The sequence below is a fragment of the Antechinus flavipes genome, chromosome 2, assembly GCF_016432865.1.
Source record: "Antechinus flavipes isolate AdamAnt ecotype Samford, QLD, Australia chromosome 2, AdamAnt_v2, whole genome shotgun sequence".
In the NCBI taxonomy this organism is placed as follows: Eukaryota; Metazoa; Chordata; class Mammalia; order Dasyuromorphia; family Dasyuridae; genus Antechinus; species Antechinus flavipes.
Window position 1 is genome coordinate 635,587,119 of NC_067399.1, and position 25,384 is coordinate 635,612,502.

A 25,384-nucleotide genomic window follows, 5' to 3' on the forward strand; every position below is an offset into this window, starting at 1 on the left:
AAATGGTGCAAAGTTCTAAAATAAAGACAGCTATGTTCCCACTGAATACTACTAAGAATGATATATACAATTAGGATTAAGATAAAAATTTGGGTTCTTACAAGTACACTCAACTTAATAAAAATCAGGAACTTAAAGGCCCTTAATACAACAATAATGCATTTATACTGAACTTTAAAGTTTTCAAAGCACTATATAAATATTATTTCATTGCCCCCTACAATCACTCTGACAGAGAGGTGATATTATTAACTCCATGTTAATGAGCAAACCAAGGAAAACAGAGGTAAAATGACTTGCCCAGTGTTGCAGAGCTAGTAAGGGTCCGAGGCTGGATTTGAATTTGGGTATCAACCACAATGCCACCTGATTTTGACAATTCCTCTCTAATACCCATTTATTATGTCAGGCACTGAGGGACACAAAGACAGAATAGTCCTTAAGAGCCCTAACATGCTATTTGGGAAAACAATCTATGTAAATGAATCAATCAATTAATTAATTTATTGGTGAGGCAAATTGGGGTTAATTGACTTGCCCAGGGTCACATAACCAGGAAGTGTTAAGTGTCCAAGACCAGAATTGAACTCAGGTCCTCCTGACTTCAGGGCTGGTACTCTATCCATTATAGCAATTATTTGCCCCAATATACATAAATGCATTAAGTATATAAAGAAAGGGGATGGGGAGCAAAGGAGAGATGAGGAAATACTAATTAGTTGTCTAACCCATCATATGCAAGTGTCTGATTAATTTACTTCTTCCTTTTCCCCAATCTGTTAACAATGATACTTGTTGTATATAGTATATAGCCATAAGTGAATATGATGTAAAAAAATAAAAGAAATCCATAAACATGGTGTACATGCACCTAGTCAATCAGATAAATATTAAGCACTTATTCCAGGCACTGGGCTAAGTGATGGGGATACAGAAAAGCAAAAAAAAAAAAAAAAAAAAGCTTCTAGGTACTCAGCATCTAAAGGGAGACAACATGGAAACAACTACATGGAAACAAGATCTAGAGAGAATAAAGTGAAAACAAGTTTCCAAAGGAAAACAACAAGATTAAAGAAGACTAGGAAAAGCTTCTTTAAAGGCAGAGACTTTGGCTGAAACTTGAAGGAAGGCAGGGATGAAGTAGACATGAAGGAGGAGAGAAGGTCTGGCCAGGAGGCCACAGAGAGGTTGGGGATTTGAGGGGAGTGGGGAGAGAGAAAGAAGAGGAAGATTAAGTGAGGGAAGACTGAACCAACAGGAAGGGGCCAAGTTATGACCGAACATTAAAGAATTTTTTACTGATTTTGGAGGTGAGTGGTAGTCAGTCACTCAATTTTATAGTTAACAGAGTATTTTTCTCACAACAATACTGAGCCACAGATTGCAGAAACAGAATTATCTGTTTTCCAGATAAGAAAATTAAGGTTCAGAGTGTTTAAACGATTTGCTCATAGCCCCCAAGCTAGTGAATATGAGAGTTCAGATTCAAGACCTAGGTTTTCTTACTTTCAGTCCAGTGCATTTCCCACTGAACCACACTACTCCCTTACTATTATTATTCTATCCCACAGCTAGCCAGGTCCTACTTATCTTTAAGGCCTGGATGCAAAGTATGTCTTTCCCTATCTGCCTGCCCTAATAGAATCTCTCCCTTTTCTGATTTAGGTGGTATCACAATTCAGCAACAACCATTACTACTTTGTGTAGAGCACAGGAAGGGGCTGGCTACAAGGGATGGGGAGGCTACAGAAAAGAGAGAAAAGTTAGGATCTGGGGCCTCATGAACCATTTAGTATGAGGAGGCAAGGAAGAGAAAACACTTTCTTCAACTTCTAATTGCTGTATGTATGCAAGTTTTGAATCTATTTTTGCTCCAAATCTATGATTTCACTGGCATCAGGGACTACCACTACTGTGTAACATATCACAAAGAAGAGCTGACTTACCCAGGAGGATGTTCCATCCCTACTTTACATCTGCTGCTCTGCCTGGGTCCTACTCCAGGGAACAAGATGGCCCACCCAGGGGAATGTAACTCAGGCCTTGCCTACCACCACCTCCCTCAGCCTAGCCTGCTCTCCCCTTGAAATGGAGGCTGGAGCACCAAACTCCTCCCAATGCCTCTCTGTGGAGGGTATTAACCCGACTAAGAGCTCGCTCCACTCTTTACCTGCCACTTTGCCTGCTTGCAATTCCAAGACACAATACACCCCTTAGCCTCTTTCTCTCCCCTATTAAAGTATGAATTACTTGAGGGCAGGGACTGACGTTCTTTTTATTTATTGTTTCTTCAGCAATTAGTACAGTGATTGGCACAGTGTAGTAGGCAGTTGATAAATGTTTATTGGATTTGCTGGCCCTTTATCCACTAATCCTCCATCATATTATCAACTCCTCCTATTATATTCCCATTGATACTTAGCATAGTATTGGACATGCCATAAACAAACAGTAAATACTTAAGTAACTTCCTCAGAAACTCTAGGCACATAGACATAAGTCTCAATTTCTTGCCTTCCTGATTAAAAATCTACTGCTTCTCAATACCTTCAAAATATATTGGGGCCGCTAGGTGGCGCAGTAGATAGAGCACCAACCCTGAAGTCAGGAAGATCTGAGTTCAAATTACTTCAGACACTTAACATTTCCTAGCTGTGTGACCCTGGACAAATTACTTAACCCCAGTTGCCTCAGCAAAAAAAGGAGGAAGAGAGAGAGAGAGAGAGAGAGAGAGAGAGAGAGAGAGAGAGATAGGAAGAGAGAGAGAGAGAGAGAGAGAGAGAGAGAGAGAGAGAGAGAGAGAGAGAGAAGCAACTTTAAATACTTTGCTAAAAATATGAACCAATTAAACCTTACCTGAAAGGTAAAAAATTCTTAATTGTGATAATTTACTGTACTTTAAAATTTGCATTCACTAAAAGCTGTTAAGAGAGGAAAAGGGAGAAAAAGAAGTTCCACACCTGGGGTCAGATCCTTTCTAACATCCCTCCTGGGGTTCCCAATGTTCTTTGGATGCCAGTCACAGCATTTCTTTGGGTTGTAGGAAATAAATTCTCTTCAGTTTTCACATTTCCTATCACCTCAGCCTATTCTTATCTTTCTCTTTCCAGATGGTAGGTATTCAACGGTAAGTGCCAATTCGATTTCTCTAGACGTGCACCTTCTCACTCTCTTGTTCTACTCTGGATCCCATCACCTTTTTCTTGAGCTTTCAAACAGTTTACAAGGACAGTATTTTGAAGGATTTGATAGCTTAGAAATGGTCTAGTTGTGAGGTTTAACTGAGAAGAACATCATCTCAAGAGTTACTTCAGAGGAAAAATTCAATCACTAGACTCAAGAGAGGAAAGCTAAATGGAAGTAGTAAGCTAGTGGCTGAATCTATGTAGTCTTCTCTATTGTTTAGACTGAAAGGAGCAATAAAAATTCATATCCTATTTAAAAAAAAAAAAAACACCTCAGTAACAAGACCAGGAGGTAAGAATATTTATTTTTGGAAGTGGCCCATTCCTTACCATGACCCTACCACACATAGCAGTTTTTAATTCATTAAAAATCACACCATTTTTAAAGGCAGGCCAGCTTCATGAATCTCCTACTTTTTCTATTCATTATTTTTTAAAGTAGTAGAGAAATGCTTGCATAATTCCCCACCAAATTAAGCATGTTCCCAGTGTGACAGCATTCTGCTGGACCTGATTACACATTTCTGCACTCCCTCCCTTTATCCGTCTCTCCACCACTGTCTAAATGACCTCTTGCAGCCAGAAGTGGCTCTCTGTTCATTTTTGCTGCAGAGTTTCCACATAGACCACTTCCAGGCTCTATATAACGAGAAAGGGAAGCTCTGATTTAAGAATAATGGTTCTGAACCTTGATTAAGAAGGTGTCACTGAATTCATCTCCCAACTAGTATTTTCTTCCTTGGAGGAAGCAGAAACCAACCTGGTCAGTTTTATCTTAATACAATGCTGTCTGAAAGAAAAACATTATCTACTCTATGAGAAAAAAGAGCATAGAATACTACTGTCTGTTCTCATTAGCTTGATATAAAGAATTTTTCAATGAACACTAAAATCCAACCCAGACTGTACAAAGGAATGCAAATATTTAACATCCCCAAAGGCTAATTTGTGTTTCTATGTGGTCAAGTTTCACACATATGCATACATGTATGTATATATGTATATAGTCATGCTAATCTATGTATATCTTGCATATGTGTATGCATTTATAAATATCTGTCCACACATGGAGCTATTAATTAACACTCAAAGAAAAGAGTAATTCACTTATAAACTAATGGTGTGAATACCAATTGGCCTTGAAACCAACTCAACAGAAGGGAAATGCTTTGAGAAGGGTTCTTTCTGAGCCAGAACTAGACAACACCCTTCTACTAAATCTGCCAGCAAGGGAAAGGAATTAGAAAGTAGGGAAATCACCCAACTCCTGAATACTTATGTTGAGTATGTAAAGGATCATGAATTCTATTCTTTCATTTCCTAGGAAAGGGAATTTCACAATACTGGGGGCCAAATCTCCTAGTTTTTCATTATCTCACTCTTGGAATGAGACCAGAGGGGAAGAGAGCTGACAGGCTTCAAAAGAAAAGTGGTTCTTTGCTACTAACAAAAGTCTAGAAAAACAACTAATGAATGCTGTACCCAACACCCTAACCTATCCCCATCATAGAAATCTGAAGAAATCTATAGAAAAATTGCTAATACCATGACCCACTGTGTAGTACAAGTGCAATGCATTTGCCTTCTATCCATGGCTTCTCTCTACTCCTTAATACCCAAAATGCTATATTAAGTTTAACTGCGTAAGTTACTATCGTTCTAAACTTCACAAGAAGAAGCTTATGTGCTTATGAAGCACAACCTATTTGCATTTTTCGGGCGACAAAAAATGATTCATCTTGGAATTTCTTTAAAATGGATCATCTGAGTCAGAACAATGGAGTAGATAGTAGAGCTCAGAGCTCTCTAAGAGCCACTGGCTGGCTTACAGTGGTATCAATATAAGATTTGAAACAGTTTTAAGAAATAAAATGCTTTGTTTCTAGCAGTATACAATGGAGCCTAAATGGCTATGTTGGGACTGTGAAGACTGTCACTAGCACCTGGATTACTTTTGCCTGGTAAAAGAAATACAGAAGAAAGCCAAAATGAGGCCTTATAAAAGGTGTGAAGACTAAACTTTGCCCTTTGAAATGGAGAAGGTTCACAAAAAATTGTATTTGAAGCCAAACTCTGGATTCTAATTTTCAAAGCTTGAAAAATGAGAAAATTAAGCTATTAAGGAAAGCACATGGCATAAATGGATAAAACATTTTCTTTAAAAAACCATGCATATGTTTTCTTGAGCATTCATTCCCTATAAGAATGTGGGCGTATCCAGTCTAAGGAAATTGTCAGTTCTATTTTTTGAAACAGATCAAAAGAGCTCCCGATAGTATTCTCCTTCTGCAAGGTATAACTGAGACAAAACATGAATCCTTTTAGTGATTTCTATTTAAAAATATTTTTGTACCATCAGAAATGTGCAAGAGAGGAAATATCTACTTCCTGCAAGTAAGAGGGAGATGGAAATCACTTTGAAAAAACATTTAAATGAGATCAAAGAGTTTTTTGGTGGAAACCACATCTGACTTCTCTGGGCTTGCTAAATTAGCCAAATAACACTGAAAAGCTGAGACATTCAGAATGACTCAAACTAGTTGGAGTCTAAATGCCTAACCAGAGGAGAGAAGAAAACACTTGGGTTTCTATGCTGAAGAGGAGGAAAATGTAAAGGAAAACAGGAACACAAAAATTTGCCAATGCACATGAGCAATGTTCAAAGGTCCTACTTTAGGAGAAAAGGATGGGATCGAGACTTTATTTGAGAATGAAGGAGAAGAGGGAGATTACCAGAGTCAAAAGCTTTAGTGAGATCAAGAAGATCAATTTTTCAATCAAAAGATCATAAGTCACTTTATAGAGAGCAGCTCAGTTAAATGATGAAGTCACAAGCCAAATTTAGAAAGTAAGAGGAGAGGAGGAGGGCAGGGAAGACAAGTGCCTGTGGGTGAGGGCCCTTTGCCTTAGGCATCCATCAGATCCACCTAAGTCTCCCATGGGGTGCCACAAAGTTGGAGAGTGCACAGCAGCCACAGCTTAATGATTACACCCTGTGTGTAATCACACATTGTGGCAGATGGGCTAAACCAGGATGAGGTGACCAAGGAGTCTCAAACTCCAAGCAGACTTCCCCCGATGGAATGGGCAGATGAGAAGAATTTGTTCCAAGACCCTGAAGGCAGGTGAAGCCAGTACTGTGGAGAGCTTAGAGCTTGGTCAGACATCAAGAACACCAAGTCTTCTCAACTCTATCCTGCCACTGGACAGTAATGAGCCTGGCAGGGAGTAAGGCCTACAAGTTGGTGCAAGTCTGCCTCATTTAAATCCCCCTTACCCAGGATTGGGACAACACAAAAGGCAGGAGAGATGTTAGTTGGCAAGGTCTGGTTGGGTTGAGTAATGGGGGTTTATCAGGAGACAGGAAGGAAGCAGCCAATAGAGAGGTGGAGATTGGGTTCAAATGAGGGGGACAAAAGAGAAGGCAATCTGCTGAAGGAGAACATGGGATCTCTTATTCATGTGGCAAGATCAGTTTTAGCAGGAAGAAGGGCCAACTCTTCTTGTGAGATAGGTAAAGCAAGAGTGGAGGGAAGGCAGAGGAGACAGAGCTCTTGGGCAAATGGCCTTAGTTTTTTAATTTTTTTACTCCAATAAAACACATCAAGATTATTACCTGAGAAGGCAGGAAAAGAAAAGCCATGGGAGTTTTAAATACAGATGAAAAAGTTTGGAAGAACTGCAGTGGTGAGGAGTGTAGTGAGTTAAAAGTATAAAAGGACTGCCTCGTGTCTCTACTGGGTCTGTATCCCAAAGAGATTATAAGAAAGGAAAAAGGACCTGTATGTGCAAAAATGTTCTTGGAAGCCTTTTTTGGTAGTGACAAAAAACTGGAAAGTGAGTGGATATCCATCAGTTGAAGAATGGCTGAATAAGTTACAGTATTTGAATGTTAACAGAGTATTATTGTTCTGTAAGAAATAATTATCAGGATGATTTCAGAGAGACCTGGGGAACTGATGCTAATTGAGTAGACCTAGGAGATCACTGTACACAGCAACAAGATTATGTGAGGATTAACTGTGATGGACATGGTTCTCTTCAACAGTAGGTGATTCAGGCCACTTGTAATGTCTTGTGATGGAGAAAGCCATCTGCACCCAGAGAGAGGACTGTGGGGACTCAGTGTAGTTCACAACATAGTATTTTCACTCTTTTTGTTGTTGTTTGCTTGCTTTTTGTTTTATTACTCATTTTTTTCCTTTTTGATCTGATTTTTCTTCTGCAGCATTATAATTGAGGAAATACGTATAAGAAGTATACATGTTTAACATATATTGGATTACATGCTGTCTAGAGGAAGAAAGGGAGGGAGAGGGAAAAAAATGGAACACAAGATTTTGTAGGGGTGAATGTTGAAAACTATCTTTGTATGTATTTTGAAAAATAAAAAGCTATTATTATAAAAGAAAAAGGATTGCCTTATAGCAGAGAGGATACAATTGAGATGATATAACATAATTTCCTAATGGACTCAATCAGCAGGGTTTCGTTCAGCAATATGTTGTGTGGTAGCAAAGTCAGCAGAGGATGGGAGTGATCTAAGGCAGAGGCCCGGCAGGACAAGATTCACAAAAGGATAAGAGGAAAAGGGACTCAAGAGAAGAGGATGGTGTAAAGCTGAACTAGTTCACCAAGTAGTCAAGATGGAGAAAAGGGAAGAATGTGGTGAACGCAGAAGTAATGGCATACATAGCAGGGAAATTAGGGATGAAAATTCTGGAAGTCACAGTGTGGTCAAAGGATAAGGTTAGGGGCTACCACACAGAAAGAGAGGTAAAATGATAACAGACTATGCTCCCTTAAGCTCAAGAAACATAGAAATGGAGCATTTGTGGTGTTGCCAAGACAGTGGGGTCTGGGAGGGGGTAGTGATATGGGAAGGAAGGAGGCTGAGAAACTATGAAGTTGGGTAGGAGAAGAATTATCAGTAGGAATGTCGAAGTCCCCTGATATGGAGGCCAGGATTGTCAATGAGAGAAACACTATGAACTCTCCAAAATTACTCAGTTCAGGTATTATTTCTAGAAATCCAAATATAAGTAAGGATAATAGTTTCAGACCTCCAAGAACTTTTAATCTAATGGAGAAAGAGAGGCACATATACAGAATGGCAGCCAGAAAGAAGTGTTTTAGCTAGGGAAGATACAGAGATTATCAATTGAAATCCTAAAATGACTGAGATGTCTCCACCAAGAATATCTGTGTTGACTACTGTTTATGGAGTTGGAAGTGTGAGTGTGTGTGTGTGTAGAAAGGAAGGGAGAAGGGGGAAGGGGAGAAGGAAAGAGTGGTAGAAAGTAAAGGAAGAGGTGGCCAAGTGTATACTTATGGGGGAAGGGTAAATGTCTAGCATTAAAGATGACCAAAAAATAATGTGTAGTATAGTAGCATAAGTAACTGTGATTAAAAAGAAGAGAGCCATCTATGCCCAGAGAGAGAACTTGGGAACTGAATGTGGATCACAACATAGCATTTTCACTTTTTTTGTTGTTGTTTGCTTACATTTTGTTTTCTTTTTCTTTTTTTTTTCCTTTTTGACCTGATTTTTCTTATGCAGAATGATAACTGTATAAATATGTATATATATTGGATTTAACATATATTTTAAAAATATGTTTAACATATATTGAATAATTTGCCATCTAAAGGAGGGAGTAGGGATAAGGGAGGGAAAAATTTGCAACACAAGATTTTGCAAGGAGCAATGTTGAAAAATTATCCATGCATAGGTTTTGAAAATAAAAAGCTGGAATAAAAAATGATAAAATTTAAACACACACACACACACACACAAAACAATGAAGTAATTCAGGCCAATTACAATAGATTTGTGATGGAAAATATCATCCACATCCAGAGAGAGAAATATTAAGGGCTGAATGTGGATCAAAGCATAATATTCTCACCTTTGTTTTGTTGCTTGTTTATTTAAAAAAACTTTTTTTTTGTTTTGATCTAATTTTTCTTGTGCAACATGCTGTGCAAACATGATATGTTTGGAGAAATTGCACATGTTTAATCTATATCTGATTGCTTGCTGTCTTGAGGAGGGTGGAAGGCGAGAGAGGGAGAAAAATCTGGGATACAAGGTTTTGCAAAGATGAATGATGAAAACTATCTTCATGTGCATTTGGAAAAATAAAATACTATTAATTTAAAAAAATGATGAGCTCTGAATATTAGAAAAACATGGAAAACCTTGCATGAAATAATAAAGTATAAAACAAGCAGAACGAAAAGAATACTACATATAGTAATAACAATATAATTACTGAACTGAATTTCAATGGAAAATTGAATAATTTTGAGCAATTGAGTAATTTTGACTATTATAAGCACCCAAATTAGATAAAAAAGGACCCATGAAGGAAGATGTTGATAAATAAAGGTACATAAAATAGAGGTTTACATGTATATATATATATATAAATGGTAGCCTGGGGGAGGGGGAGAAGGAAAAGAAAATTATTTATTTTTTATTTTTTAAATTTTTTTGCTGAGGCAATTGGGGTGAAGTGATTTGCTCAGGGTCACATAGCTAAGAAGTGTTAAGCGTCCGAGATTAGATTTGAACTCGGGTCCTCCTGACTTCAGGGCTGGTATTCTATCCACTGTGCCACCTAGCTGTCCCTGAAGAAAATTATATAATAAGTTTATTATACATTTAAAAGGAAAAGTATTTATTTGCAATTTCATATGCAATTTTTTTTACATACTTACATCATAGAATCTTACTGTCACAAAAACATTAGAGACCATTCTGGTCTTTCTTTACTAAAAAGGTAATGATAAACCCTTTTCTATCTGAGGCAATTCTTTCCATGGTTGGACAGTTATCTTTAAGAAGTTTTTCCTTCTACTAAAAGGAAATCTGGTTCACTATTGATTCTATACAATGGTTTTGCTCTGCCTCTGAAATTACATGGGACTATCATTCCCTTTTTTCTGAAAATTATGCCTATTAATAAAGCCTAAGACAGTATCTTATTTTTTGTTGTAGGCCTATCTTGAGTAACAAACATCTAGGTTTTTCACCTGAACTATTTTAGTTACAATTCCCGGAGCCTGTATTGCAGCATTAGTTTTTTTTAAAAGAAATTTGGTCCATTTTCCCAGAACCTTTTGATAATATCACATAATTTATGAGCCACATCTTCTAGCTTTGTGTCATATACAAATCAGACTCATGAAAATAATAGCTAGGATTTATATCAAGTTTTAAAGTTTGCAAAATACTTTGTCAATATCCCATTTTTATCTTTCTAAAAATACTGAGAGATATTATTGTCCCTATTTTCTTTGTTCTGTCATTTTAGTTATGCCTAACTCTTTGTGACCCCATTTGGGTTTTTTTGGGCAGAGATACTGAAGCAGTATGCCATTTCCTTCTCCAGCTCATTTTACAGATGAGGAAACTGAGGGAAACTAAGGTTAAGTGACTTGCCCAGGATCACATGGCTAGTGAGTGTCTAAGGCCAGATACGAATTTATAAAGAGGAGTCTTCCTAACTCTAGGTCCAGTACTCTTTTCTACTACCCATTTTATAGGTGGAGAAACTGAGGCAGACAGAAGTTAAGTAACTTGCACAGGGTTACTCACTATACATGTCTGATGCTGAGTTTGAGACTACCATGATCTGTCTTGAATCTATGTCATTACTAAAGAGATTTACTAAGACTGACAAAAGACATTCAAGATACTTAAGAAATATATATATAAGACCAAGATCCCATTCCCTAATAAATAAGTAGTCAAAAGATAGGTTTTTAAAAGGAAAAATGCAATCCACATTTAAAAATGCTTTGAAGCACTCATCGTGAGACATGCAAATAAAATAAATCTGAGGTTTGCCATCACATCCAAGAAACTGACAGAGATAGAAAAAAAAAAAAAAGGATGAAAATGACAATGTCTGTTGTGTTGTGAGAAGATAGGAACAATATATTCTGGGGGGAGCTATGAACTGATTCAAACTTTCTAGAAAACAATTTAGATTTAGGGAAAAAAAAGTGACTAAACTGTCTAGAGTCTTTGTCCAAGTGATGGGCTCTTGGCATATATCCCAAGGAGGTCAAGACAGAAAGAAAGGCCTCTCATTTACCAAACTCCTCACAGTTCCATTCTACAGTAAACAAAGACTAGAAAACAAAATAGTGTTCACTGATTCAGGGCTGACTCAACTAACTGGAATATAAGCCTGGAATGTTACTATGCAATACAAAATGAATATGAAGAATTCAGAGAAAGATGGGAAGAATTCTATGAAATAATGCAGAGTGAAGCAAGGAGACCAGCACTAACCTCTCCCCTCCCCCATGTGTACCCTTCTCCAGCCCCCCAAATACCATAAAAGAAAACAAGAACACTAAAAGGAAGCAAAACTCCAAATGGCAGGAATGCTAGCTCTTGGTCCTAGAGAACAAAAACTGAAATAGACACAATCACTTCCCTCACCCCGCCCCCACCCTCCAGGCAGCCCGTGCATATGGTGCTAGGCGGGGCCTCTAAAGCAGTTTGCTTTCCTTGATCACAAGGGAGGGCTCCATGCAGCATGGACGGGGAGAGGGATAATTGTCAATAACTGAGAAAAGTTATTTCAAATAAAATAAAATTTAAAAATGAAAGCTGGGATGACATCCCAGTAGACAAGATTTCTCCGTAAGCAGACAATCTTTTATAAACCTTTTTTTGGGGTTTCTTTGTACTATTTGTATCTCAAAGAACAAGTAAATTGATAATAGCATAAGAACACTTTTCGGTCTGCATTAAATTGGCCATTTGTTGAGCACTTTATGCTTGCAAAGCATTTTTACATGAATTATTTGGTCTTTATTTTGTCTTTAATCTTTTGCGATAAGCAGGACAATTCTGATATCAACAATAAAAATAAGCAGGGGCTGAGGTAAAATGATGCAGTCTAGGGTCAACTGATTCAGCCTGGAGGTCTATTTTTCATAATTCATATTTACATCTTATTCTAAAATTTACAAAGTACATTTCTTCCAGTCCCAAAGTTAAGTAAGTAGTCATCTTTTTAGAGATAAAGTCACTGAGATGCAGTGATGGTTCACCAAAGAAAGGGAAAAGGTAAGGTTTCTGACACTTCTGTAGACCAGCACCTACACTATTTTGAAGGCTGTCTCTGACATGGAAAGCAGAGGGCCAATAACCATATACCCACCAAAAGGGAGGAAGCTGTCAGAAGAGGATAAAAGTCAGCAAAACCAATCAATTATCATGATGAAATACAGCGAGCTCAATGGCTGGATTGGGTTGAGATAGTCAACTTCTCCACACCTGCAATATTGGCAACAGGAAGTACTGTATAAATCTAAACCCAAACGATAATCATGCAGAATACAACTGTAAGGAGACACAGCTATTCCCTCTGACACCTTCCAGAAGCATGGAGTGGAAATCAGGGTCCTTTACCTGATCCACTGAAGAACAAACTCAGACAGGTCCTACAGCAAAGTGGGACACTGGGACAAATACTGCCATGTGGGAAGGATTTTGTGTGTCTGCCTAAGAACCAGCCAAAGGGAGCTTGGCAAGATGCATCACCAAGCTTGCAGAGATCCAACAGGAGGAACTTTGTTCTTGGGGGTGGGGAGAGGAATAATGGGCCCAGGGGCAGACTAAGACTGTCCCATAGCTAAAAAAATCCTTAAGCAATCCCTCTCCTCTATTATTCCAAACCTTCTAGAAATCATATCATCTTAATGGAAAACCTATTCCCAAGTTGAATTCAATAACAGTAACAGCCGAGCCATTTAGTGTGAATCACATAAAATTCACAACTTCAAGCCAAAAAGAAATATTTATAAAAAATATGAAGTTCTCATTCTCTTTCTTTTGCACACATTCCCACCTCCACCCCACTCCCCCCATACATTATTTTAGTGTAGCAAGTACTAGAGGTAAGGCCTATAATTTAGGTTATTATGAAAAAGAGTAGCTACCTTCCAGTCTCCCCCTCTCCTATAAATTTTTGATGTAGCAAAAGGTACAATCCTTATATACTATTGTATAGTATACAATACCTATAGATAGGTATAATCCTCAATAATCATTGAGATATTATTTCTGCAGCTGCCTGTAATGTCCAAAACTCTAATTTTATGAAGAGAAAATGAAAGTTGGGATTCAGCTGGCAGAATCAGTCACATGCTTAACCATGGGTTACCTATGTTCTGGGGTTGTACTATAAAAGAGAGAAAGATGTCACAATCATTATCAATAGAAAATATATTGGGGGAAAGGGGTATAAAAGAAATAAGAAAATTCACTTTAGATTTAAGCTTAAAATGAAAAAGAAGACAATTTTGACTCGAATTTTTATTTTCAGTGAATTGTAATGATATGTAGGGGACAAGCAATAATAATATAATCAAAGTCAACATAAAGAAAGAAATAATGATTCTTTACTATGAGAGGAGTTGGTTTACATGGCAGGGGACAGAGGTCATAGTTTCAGATGTTTAATGTCTTTTGTTTCCTAATTTATTAAAACTGCACAATATTTTATGCTTAAGAGTATTCCACTTGAACCTGGTAACAGTAACAATATTTTTGCAGGATTTAAAAGTTTACAAAGCAAATATTTAAATGTATTTCTTGAGTAGTGATTTCCAAAAAATAAATTAAAAACAAAAACAAAGACAAAACCCCTTAATAATCAGAGGTTAATTCCATGAGAGAAGGCACATATGGTATTCTAAAACCTTGGCATTGAAAAAGATCTGACCCTTTAAGTCATTTTTACAGAATTCCTAACAAGAAGCCACTAGCCTCTCCACTTTGGATAACCCATAACTTTAAATATTCAGAGACTGTAATTTTGTGTGGCCATATAACACTACTGTTATTGTTTGTTTAAAGAAGTATAGGATCATTAAAATCACTGCATAATTTCTCAAAGGCAATTCAACAACTCTCTCTGTCCTATTAAATCTGGGATCAATGTCATTGTTCATACACAGTGTCTAAGAGAAATGACCTAATCGACCAACTTTTTAAAGTGTTTTCTTTCCATCCAACTTACATGACACTGTCTAGACCAATGGACATTCTCCATTCATTTTCTTTTCTTTTTTTCCCCCTGAAGCAATTGGGGTTAAGTGACTTGCCCAGGGTCACACAGTTAGGATGTGTTAAGTGTCTGAGAACAGATTTGAACTTCGGTCTTCCTGACTTCAGGGCTGATGCTCTATCCACTGCACCATCTAGCTACCCCTCTCTATCCATTTTCAAGTGGGAATAGTCAGTATAAATTCTGGGAAATCTTATTTAGAAGAGTTATTGTGTTTTGGGACTTAATATGGGAGAATAATAATGAGAAAAATAGACCAATTATACCCAGAGGAAGTTTGTGCAGGAAATGATGGCTTTTTTAGCCTACCTAGACACATTGTAGTATAGATACAGTAGTAGAAGAAATTCAAATTCTCTCATCACACTTATTACTTGTGAGGGTAAGAGTGTAAGTGTGTGTGTGTGTGTGTGTGTGTGTGTGTGTGTGTATGTATGTGTGTGTGTGTGTGTGTGTGTGTGTGTAAATTTTATCACGTCTGAGCTTCAGTTTTCTCATTGGTAAAAGGGTAAGGATGGCCTATTGCCTTTCAGGTCCTTTCCATTTCTATATCCTAAGTCTCATGCTGTTCTAAAATGTAGAGTATAGAATTGTCAAGGGAGTACACTATTGATATGTTTGATGAGGGATCAGGTATATTTACACAAATGTAAGTCTATGGGAAATCATATATGTAAGATTACACATCTGACTAAAAGGGATAGAGAAACAAGATTCCACATGTTTATAATACTGTTCATTGCAAAAGATGAAGTTTTCAGGAGAATGTAAATTCCTTGAGGGTGAAAATGACTTTCTGTTTTCCCTTTCTTTCTTGAGTGCCTGGCATTGAAGAAAAAAAGAAACCTTGCTCATGGAAAGGACTTAATAAATTCCTTTTGGTTAAGAACATTGGTTTTCTTTTCTATCAGGCATAGTGACAATACTCAAATTCCAAGGTGAATGAACGAGCCCTAGTGTTAACCAGTTATGTGGGGGCTGAAAAAAAGTTTCTGTTTTATTACTGTATGTGAAAAAAAGAGGAGGAAAAGAGACTCTTGGGAGTGATAGAACCTTTAGCTAGCAAAGTACAGCATTCCATTGAATTAAATCTGACCAATAGTGAACCATAAACAATAGGCTCATGAGAATTCAATGTTCATTCAAATTAGTTTGAGTCAATAACATACTGTTTCACAGTCTCCAGCACGTTCTATTCAAAAGCAGAATGGAGACAAGTGTGCTCAAGTGGAAAAAGCTCCGGAGCGAGAGTTGGGAAACCTCAAGTTCTGGATCCTGGCTCTGCTGCTAACTAGTTTCATAGAGTAAATAAATGAATGAGTATCATATTAAACTAAAAGCTGTTTTTTCAGTTATTAAGGTTCAGAAACCTTATATCTATCAAAATCCCTTAAGAGTCATTAAAAGTGGAAACAACAAAGAGAATCTGGTTTGATGACTCATTGATTCTTACGTCAAAAGAAGCCTAAAACAGAAGGAAGAACTCTTGTCATAGTTGTCTTCCATGGTCATGGAGGCATCGAAAACAAAGTACAAATGGAAAGAGGATTCTCTGTTGATTGTAAAATGTTCTGAAGGCTTTTGTTTGGAAATTTATCAGGTTTATGAATATGGAGAAAGAAAGTGAATCTTAACTGTTTTATATTTGTTCAATCAGTTTGAAGAGAACATTATCTTATTTCTTGGATGTACCCTCTATACTACACTTTCTTTCATGGACACAGAGTGAATTATTCAATTTGAAACTTGGAATATATTAGTGGCAAAGATCATTGGAATGGGCATGCCCATCAGGAAAATAGAAGATGCCTTGGCAGAAGTGGGTAGTCTGACTCACAAACATTCATACTGTTGGTGGTGGCTTTCTCTTGGCATGTGGTTGCCTGAATCCCCACATTATTTGCTGTTATGGCTTTAAATAGATAAGATATAATACTGTTTCTATGACTATGATTAAAATATAAAAACAACTAAGACATGTTACCACAAGACAAAGACAATTTAAAAAAAAGGAAAAGGAACAGAGAACCACTAAAACTCCTGTGATCATGTCCACTTACATGAACTATATATAGCTGGTCTTGCATCATGCTGAAAAACTGTTATCCAGCATTGATGTCTTGCTACTTGCCCTGGTACTCTTCCCTTTTTTCCCCACTTGGAACAATCATGACCCTCCAGACTTCACCTTTGGAGATTGAAATGACTTTGCTTTTGCTGAACTTGATCTCAAGGTGGTTGGGTAACAATTCAGATAACTGACTATATAGCTGGGCCAAAGTATTTTCTTCCAAATGAGGGAGGCACTTTGTTGAAAAACAAGCCTCTAATGAATCAGCAAGCCTTTATTAAGTGCTAACTTCTGGGGACACATAATATAATAATATCCTTCATAGTTATTTTCCTGGAAACTAAAGTCTGAATGGGGTGGGCATTTTGCTCTGCCCTTCTGTTTCCTTCCACTTCCCATTGCCCTTAACAACCCTTACAACAATCCAATCAAAGCTACTACTGATACTAGAAAAGATGGAATCCTCAATAGCTCTGTGGTAGCTTAATTTCATGACTCCCTTTCCTTTATTATATGTTGTATCTCCCTTACTGGAATATAAACTCCTTGAGGGGAAAGAATAGTTTATATTATATTTCATTTCCCATTTCTCTGCCTGGTATCAGTCATTTCATAAATTAAATGTTTATTCCTTCTTTCATGAATTCATTTCTGGAAGATTCCTAATTGCCTTCCAATTGATCTGAAAAGAGCATTAAATGGTCAAAGGATATGAACAGACAATTCTCAGATGAAGAAATTGAAATTATTTCTAGCCATATGAAGATGCTCCAAGTCATTATTAATCAGAGAAATAGCAAATTAAGACAACTCTGAGATACCACTACACACCTATCAGATTGATTAGAATGACAGGGAAAGATAATGCGGAATGTTGGAGGGGATGTGAGAAAAGAGGGACAGTAATACATTGTTGGTGGAATTGTGAACATATCCAACTATTCTGGGAGAGCAATTTGGAACTATGCTCAAAAAGTTAACAAACTGTGCATACCCTTTGATCCACTGGTGTTTCTATTGGGCTTATATCTCAAAGAAATCTTAAAGAAGGGAAAGGGACCTGTATGTGCATAAATTTTTGTGGCAGCCCTCTTTGTAGTGGCTAGAAACTGGAAACGGAGTGGATGCCCATCAATTGGAGAATGGCTGAATAAATTGTGGTATATGAATATTATGGAATATTATTGTTCTGTAAGAAATGACCAGCAGGATGATTTCAGAAAGGCCTGGAGAGACTTACAAGAACTGATGCTGAGTGAAATGAGCAGGACTAGAAAATCATTATACATGGCAACAACAATACTATATGATGATCAATTCTGATGGATGTGGCCATCTCCAGCACTGAGATGAACCAAATCAGTTCCAATAGAGCAGTAATGAACTGAACCAGTTACACCCAGTGAAAGAACTCTGGGAAATGACTATGAACCATTACATAGAATTCCCAATCCCTCTATTTTTGTCCTCCTACATTTTTGATTTCCTTCACAGGCTAATAGTCCGATTCTTTTTGTACAGCAAAATAACTGTTAGGACATGTATACTTATATTTAATTTATACTTTAAAATATTTAACATGTATTGGTCAAACTGCCATTTAGGGGAGGGGATGGGGGAAGGAAAGGAAAAATTGGAAGAAAAGATTTGGCAATTGTGAATGCTGTAAAATTACCCATGCATATAACTTGTAAATAAAAAGCTATAATAATAAAAAAAACAAAGATTATTAAAATAACAGTAAAGAGAAATAGTTTAAATTCTGATTTTACCACTTAGTATCTAACTGAACTTGGAAAAATCATTTATCTCTTTTTCTCAGATTTTCTATCAGTAAAACAGAGAAGAAAGGTTGATCTCTAAACTTATTAATCCTATGGTTATCCATCCTTTTGCTGAAGAATTATGTCTTCCAGGTCAGACACATGCTCATAAGTGCATAGAGCCAGCAGATGATACTTCAAGGAGAGTGAGCTCACTGTAATCTCTTCCCCGACTTCCCTAACCCCTCATCTTTATTGCACTTGATATACTATTGGTCTCTACTCTTGAAGCAAAGAGAAAAGCTAACTGTTTAGGGATGTAGAGATGGTCACTGTCAATAGGTCAGCAAGCATTTATTAAGCACCTACTATGAGTGGGCACTGTGTAATGTACTGAGGATAGAAAAGAAAACATGCAGCCTGAGACCTCGAGAAATTAACAATCTAATGGGGAAGACAACATGCAAACAACTACATATGTGTTGGTGGAACAGCAACTGGAATATAGATGTTCAACAACATTTTGAACTCAAGCATTACATTTTTTATTTCCAAAGTGAATCTGAGGTTTCTAAATTATATTAATGCCTAGTAATTTTAAAATATTAAGTGAGCTAAACATTAACAAATACTTTTCCATTCATAATATATTAGTGAAACAATAAAATTACTTATGAATTTGCAATGTAGTAGCTAACACAATGAAGACACATAAGACTAAGGGAAACAATTATTTCAGACCCCAAAATGTTACAGCATAAGGTCTGATCCACTCCATAGCAATTCAAATTGTTTCAAACAACAGGGTATTTACCCAAGAAGGATATTCAACTGAGAAATAAATGATTTAGAGAATTTCATCCTCAGAAAGAAAAGCAACTTGTGAAAGAAAGAAAGGAGGAAGAAAGGGGGACCGAGAGAGGTGGTGAAAAGGAGAGAAATTAGAAGAAGAGAAAGACACTCAGAGCATGTAGCTAAAATAGCCTTCAGCTATTTCTGAATCCTTCCCTACAACACATCTTTGCAACACGCTGCTGACATTAAAAACCTCCCTTGTGCTATAGTGAAACTCATTTTTTTCATTCAAGTACAATTTATCAGATAGTCAGGCCCTGAGGAGGAAGTTAATTTTATGAGCTTCGCAGCAATACTGTGATGCCATAGCTGTATTATAATTGAAATTTCAATATCCTCTCCGGAAAATGTATTGAGATTTTCAGAGAGGGCATAAGTGGCTGTTGTTTTTACATCAGTAGGCCCTCCCTCCCCGAAATTACTTTGAAATCTATTTTCTACTGTTTCCCCTCTCCAAAATCTTGTGGGCATTCGTCTTGCTTGGAAGAGGTTAAAAACAAAGTCACTGAATAGGCTGAAAAGGGAACAACTTTTTCCTTTGAGGTTTTTCCTACTCCTATCCTTTAAAGACAAAATATGATATTGTGACCATTGAAAAAGGGAAAGACCATCTTATTTTTTCTTGAAATAGCAGAATACAGATCTCTGCATCAGTCTAGTATTACTGTACATACGGAGATTATTTACAATGATTTTTAGATACAAAGCAGACACTAAAAAAAGATATGATTTAAACCAAGTACATATTATCCAGGGGTGCCAAAACAGCTTGGGATACTGAAGGCTTATACATTGTTTCAGAAGGGAAAAAAATCCAACATATAGATATTAATATATCACGCAACATAAAACTATTCCTAATAAATAAGAATAAATTCTCTCCAATTATTAGAGATGGATCTATGAACTCAAGGGGGAGTAGTAAGTACTTCCCTTCAATGGTTTATATCACAACCCACCCTTATCTTGTAATTCTATGTTACTTCTATTCAGGTCTGCCTATAAATATACCACAAGGGATCCACTCTATGTGCTAAGTGAGGTCCCTGCTCTAGGTCTGAATGCAGCACTTGCTCCAAGACATCTCTTTGATTAGATTCTCCTATAGTCTATTTCTGCCCACCAAATGTCCCTCCATTGTATAAAAGCAGGGAATTGTGACTTTAATTCTTCAGAAATTATGTTATGTTAGGTTTTGTGGCCATGTAGCATCACAGGATAAGTACTAAATGCATAGGAATAAAAAGCATTATTAATAAACAAAAAGACATGTACAAATAACTAAATAAAGACTTCATCTTTCTATCTGGGTATGTCTACAGACAATACCTAATGTATTCTGTACATATCTTAACATACAGATAGGTTTCTATACATTTTCATATCAAAAGTATAAGTAGTTAATATTTGATGTGATATGAACTGAAATTAAGAACTACTTTGGACATAATATAGCTTCAAAGACTACTCGAAGAATCATTCATGATTGAGTTGTATTAAAAATTATTAGTAGACAATTTTTATTTGACTTAGTTTTATGCTAAAAAAGTAAGGAAAATATATTTACACATACTTGTTAAAATGAGTTCACTGTTAAAGGCTGGCCAATCAGCAATTAGACATATGAGAGGAGACTGCCAGTCTTTACAATGAAAAGTTAATTCATTGCTTTTAAATGAGAAGTTTTTGTCTTATTATTAGAAAGGAATTAGGAACTATTAGGTAAAAAAGAGGAACTTTGTCTCTCTTTTTGAGTCTTGGTCTATTTCTATCACTCTATGTCTCTGTCTCTCTCCTTTCTTTCTCTTCCCTCTCTTCTCCCTATTATTAAAAGAGAGACTTAAATGAAGACTTCCAAGCCACTGTGTATAAACTAGGGGAGCCTATTTTGTAGAACATTATTTAACACTCTGTAAAATCTGAAGCAGGCTCTACCACCTTGGGATGACTGTTAGGTACAATAAAAATGATATAGGATTGTTTTGTATTTGCAGACAGAGACACCCATTCATTAAAGCTCAAGATACATGATGGCAGAACCATTATTAAAGCCATTGTTGCTGCTTTTTCAAATGTACCAATCTGTCAAGTAACCTCCTTTCTTTTTAACTCATGCTGCTACACAAATGGCATCGCTGTCCCAATAAGATTGGTGTTACGCTGAATGTAATTGCAGAAGCCAGTTCACAGGATCCTAATTAATTTCTTCATAAACTATACATTAATGAAAAGTGAAAGCATCACTCAAAGATAGTTGTGTGAGTAACCTTGAATAATTCTTACATATTGGGTACTTTTTTTGAGGTTAAAAAGGTTTTTAATGAGTTTTCTGCAAGAAAATTCCCCATATGAAATGAATGGGAATGCTGCCAGAAAAGGACAGATGAAGTAGGGCCACACATCATCTTTACAATATGGATTAATTTGTGAAATTCATTGTAGCAACTCTGTAAGAAGAGAGCTTCTACACAACCTATCCGTCTCCATTTACTTGGAACACTTAACATTAATTCCTCTTTCCAATTTCGACCATATTTTATTAGTCAAACTATTTAAAAGTGCATTGTAAGGTAAACTTTCACGGAGGAATTAAGCACTAACTCGTGACAAAGCAGTTATTATCATGAGATAATTGACCTTATTTGAGACTTAAGCATCCTGAGGCAAAGTTGAGTGTACTTAATCCAGGCAGGTTAATTATCTAGTGATTATAGTGCTTTGAAAGGTATTACTGCTAAGAACCATTTACAAAATGAGACTCCTAGAAAAACTTCTTAATTTAATAAAAATTAAAGGCAAGGAAAATAATCAAGTTCTCTAGTCATGTATTACTGGATAATGACTGCATAGCTTTGTTACTGTTTTGGTACCAACAGAAATATAATTCCCTTTAGGTATGCTGAATGTCCTTAAGGAAATTTATTATATGAGCATATAGGCTAAGAAGTATATGACTTGTGTCAAAGTAGATTTAGACTGAAGATTACAAAGTTGTAAGACACAAATCAAAAATCTAAGTCTGTTTTTCTTCTTCCCTTCTTCATGTATGATGACAGCTAGAGCTTAATCCAGAATAATGAATTGTTAATACAGAGGCTGTCTGTGATCATCACTTTTTAGTTCAATTTGACAAGCATTAATTAATTCCCTACTATAGATATGGTTTTGAACATGTTTTTCTTATATGATAATCTATAAATTAGATCATTTTGCAGTGCTTGGATGTTTTTTGTGACTTATACAGAATTTAAATAGTAAACTATAATATGTGGCAAATATTCAAATTTGATAGAACATTAATGAATCTCTATTTAATATCTACTTTCCCTGGGGCTTTTTCAGATTTCACGCAGTATTATTAACAAAATTTTTTTTCCCCCATGATCTATGGTTCCATAAGAAAGATAGCTTTTTCTACCTTGGGCCACCTAACAGATCACAGGAGAGATACTGGCAAAACCAAGTGGTACAGGGTGGATGCTGTGTGAATGTCTTCAAAGTACAGAAGAGGACAAGACAATGCAAAAGAATGAACAAACCAAAGAGTTTGAGAAGACAATAAATATGTGATCTGCTATACCTTGGATTTTCTGAGTAAATGATTACTTAGCATAATTACTTAACATAATGAACTTTTATGACTGGAAATAATTTCAAGTCATGTTATACAGATGAGAATTCAGGCTTATACAGGTATATACATATACAAAACAGTACAATTAATTAGAAGCAGATTAGAATCCATGTCACCTAAATCTCTGCAAAACATCATGTTTACTTCCCACCTCTGCAAATCTGTAATTTAAATTTAATTATTTCACTATTAAAAAGATCTTTTGTGGAAATCAACAGAATGCCCCAAATTTCTAATAATATTAAAATTAGGTACATCTATATTTGACAATTTTTTTGGTACTTAAGGAAAAATCAATATATACTTACTACTCTCCCTGCAGATTCTTAAAATAAAACAAAATTAAAATTGATTTGCAAGGATATAAAATAAAAATGAAGAGTTATACAGAATTGACCATTCAGTCAACAAGCATTTTATAAGTGCTTATAATGTGTCAGAATTGGGTTAAACTCTGGGGATGTAAAGAAAAGCAAAAACCACGGTCCCTGTCCTCAAGGAACTGAATGAAAAAAAAAAAAAAAAAAACCAGCACAGAAATATCTATATTCAACATATACTCCATGTGAATGTCAATGTGCTACCAGTAAATGTCAGATACTGGAAAGAGAAAGGCCTAAAAATGGCCACCTGCTGCTGAGTAGCTGACATCTATTGGAAGATGCTCTTGGAACTGGGGAAAACTGGAACAGCTCTTGTGCAGTAGGATCTGAGCTCATTCTTGAAAAGGTGAGGAGGAGAAAGCTGTAGACATGCAAGACGGCCAGCATAAAACATGGATGAATGTGGTGGGTGAAGAAGAACTAGCAGGCTGGGAAAGCTGGATTTGTGGAGCATGTAAGGGAGGAAGAAGCAGACTGGAAATGTGGGAAGGGGCCAAGTTGGAAGGGTTTTATATACAAAAGGAGAATTTTCTCTTTCACCCTGACAGGTCCCTGTGTTCTGAGTACAAAGTGATGGGGTCCAAGCTGCACAGTGCAGCATGATTCTGAATGGGGAGATTCCCGACTCAGGCCGAGGCAGTAGCATTCACTTCAGTAGTCCAGAGGTGATGGGAGCCTTCCTTATGTGGGAGATGTCATAAAGCTATAAGGGGTAAGACCTGACAATAGATTAAATATAGGAAGTGAATGGGAGCAAGGAGCTGAGGATAATCCTGAGGTTGTAAGCTTCAGACAGGTTGTATGACTGAGAGGAAGGTGGCAGCTTCAATGATAATATGGACGTCAGGAAGAACATCTAACATCTTACGACAAAAAACTGCTGGTATCAGTGATACATCTTTATAATTCATACTAATTCTCAATGTTAATATGTCCCACCACTACTATTATAAGTGAGTCCCATGCATGATGCACAAATATCTTTCATCCTAAGGCTGGCAGGAAAAAACATCTAGAACACATATTAAAATGTGAACCACTCAAATTTATCCTTCTGGGTAGAAAGGAAAGGAAGAGCAATGTTTTATCAATCAAGTTTTATCATAACTCAAATCTCTGAATAATTATGCTACTTATTCCAAATGGGGATTTTAAGGCTGTGAATAAGACAAACTTTTTTTTTTAAACTAACATCAATTTGATATAAGATATATCCCAAGGAAGATAAAAATTCAAGGGCCATAGCATTTTATATGTAGAAAAACTCATATAGAGAGATCATGTAACTTTAAATTGCTTCACTTTAAAGGTAGCAGGGTCTTAGTGGAGCAGGTCCCAAGATGTGCTCTTTCCAGCATGCAACATCACTTCTTGTCTAAATATGCTCTATAAAATAAATATAAAATACATATTGCCCAATGATTTATCTGGAATGGTAAATGAGATCCAGTCTGATTTTGTAAATAGTATGAAAAGAAGTTAAGTTTTATTACTTCAAACTCAGGAATTAATGGGTAAGAATAATCAAAATGAAAAAATTTAATGGGAATTCATAACAGGTCAACATCTAATAAACTCCCCAGAAACTTATATGGATATCTTATCACAACATGGAAGAGACCATGAGCTCCTGACAGTTCTGCCCCCAAGACACAAGCTATTGGGTTCTCTTAGTGTTGAATTAATTTATAAATAATAAAAGCAAAATAGCTGGGCTAAGAAATTTGAAAATCTCACATTAAAAAGCAGCAAACAAACAAAATACATCCAACAGTTTTTAGCCTAGAGATATATGATTTCAACTGACAATGTAGGAAGAGCAGAAAAGTGGGCTGGAGTTAGAAATAAAGAACATAGGTTCAAATCTGGGCTTTGACAGGTACTACTTGTTTTATCTTGAACAAGGTACATCTCTGGGTATCAGTTTCCTCATCCACAAAATGAGAGGGCTGGACTAACTTCAGTATCTAAATAGAGGAATTCAGCATTACAGGAGCCCTTTATCCCTCAGTAATTTCCTAAATATTCATGATAAACAGTCAAGTCTGTTCAATTTTTCCTTTATGGTCTTCTCTCCTATGGTCTCATCCCTTCTCTCCACTTAGACCTCTTTCCTATTTCAAGTTTAATCACTTTTTAAACTCTTGGAATAGTCTTCTAATGATTTCTGGCCCACCTTCCACAGAGCTGGATTTACTAAGGCACAGACCTGACCTTCTCAGAGTCCTTCTCAAAAATCTTCAATGGTTCCCTATTGCCTCTAGGATGAAATAAAGAAAAAACTGCTGAGTTCACAACAATTACCCTCCTTGAACAGTCTCTGTGTGGATCACAAGAGTCCTGTAAGAAGTCCGCTTCCCTGGTTTTTCATTTCCTTCAAATATGTGCCTTTGCACC

The 25,384-nt window shown here is 36.5% G+C and overlaps 1 protein-coding gene across 4 annotated transcripts in view; it reads right to left on the reverse strand.

The window, feature by feature from the left end:
• The window catches only part of ADK (adenosine kinase), a 692,586-nt gene that overhangs the window by 180,880 nt on the left and 486,322 nt on the right, over positions 1 to 25,384 (reverse strand). The gene's annotated exons all lie outside the window — the stretch shown is intronic.